At 43.8% G+C, this 1,290-nt stretch overlaps 1 protein-coding gene across 1 annotated transcript in view; it reads right to left on the minus strand.

Moving 5' to 3' along the window:
• Positions 1 to 1,290, minus strand: part of Hinfp (histone H4 transcription factor) — a 12,595-nt gene that overhangs the window by 5,596 nt on the left and 5,709 nt on the right. The gene's annotated exons all lie outside the window — the stretch shown is intronic.

Here is a 1,290-nt window from a genome sequence, read left to right on the forward strand (position 1 = left end):
CTGTGAGTTCGAGACCAGCCTGGTCTACAAGAACTAGTTCCAGGACAGGCTCCAAAACCACAGAGAAACCCTGTCTCAAAAAACCAAAAAAAAAAAAAAAACTACAACTAACGGCAAAGGATATGGGGTAAGGTAGGTATGGGGTAAGGTAGGTGACAGCAGACAAGGATTACAGGGCTAGGCATGCTGGCTCTGATCTATAAGGCCAGTGCTCAAGAGGGGTTGGCTGGTGAACTGTCATGATTTCCATGCCAACCAGGGCTACAGAGTAAGACCCTGCCACAAACCAAGTGTGAAACAGAAGTGACAATGTAGACTGATGTTAGAGAGAGTCCCTGCATTAAAAGTGAATGTAAAAGAGAGGTGTAGTCTAGGCTGAGGTTAAGAGCGTGTACAAGACCTAGGGGAGTCAGAGACCCAGGAAGAAGAAGTTAGGATCCCGTGGCAAATGTACAACCTCTGCTCAGCTTCTCATAGTCCGAGGAAGACTGGGCCTCCCAACACTGGTTTTCCAGTTCTCCTTTCCCTTCTAATCTGTTTACTTCAAGGCCCATTATCTCAACTCACTTCCTATCTCTCCAGCACCTCTAACTAAGCACCACATTCTCAATGTTTGACAGGAATCTGCTTATTTTGAAAAGCTGAAACTCAGAAAGTAAAACCAGCCTTTAATTTCTCTTTTGTGTATTATTTGACTTTGGAAACAGGTTTAGTATATAACTATGATGATCCCAGAATCTCAGAAAGATCAGGACTTCAAGTTCAGCCTTACCTACATAACAAGTTTAAGGTCAATCAGGGCTAGTTGAGACTCTATCAAAGAAAGGGAAAAAGAGCAAACAGAATGAGAGGAGCATTCTGAGTACACTGAATAAAGCTGTTCAATTATTCTCTTAGTTTGTGATGTGCAGTTATGGTATAAATTGCTCCAAAACCTGTGTGATAGCTCATGCTAGAAATCCCAGCATTTGGGAGGACTTTGGTGGTATGAAGCTAGACTGAATTACTGAGATCTGTCTCAGAAGTAAACAGGGGCAGAGGATGGCTCAAGTGTTAAGGGTACTTGTTGCGTTTGCAGAGGACCTGATTTTGGTTCCCATATGTTGGCTTACAATCATAACTCTAGTTCAAAGGAATTCAACATCCTCATCTGATCTCTGTAGGCACCAGGCACACTCATGGTATACATACATACATATATGAAGGTAAAACAAAGCCGGGCGATGGTGGCGCACGCCTTTAATCCCAGCACTCGGGAGGCAGAGGCAGGTGGATCTCTGTGAGTTCGAG

Source organism: Microtus ochrogaster, chromosome 5 (genome assembly GCF_000317375.1).
Source record: "Microtus ochrogaster isolate Prairie Vole_2 chromosome 5, MicOch1.0, whole genome shotgun sequence".
Taxonomy (NCBI): Eukaryota; Metazoa; Chordata; class Mammalia; order Rodentia; family Cricetidae; genus Microtus; species Microtus ochrogaster.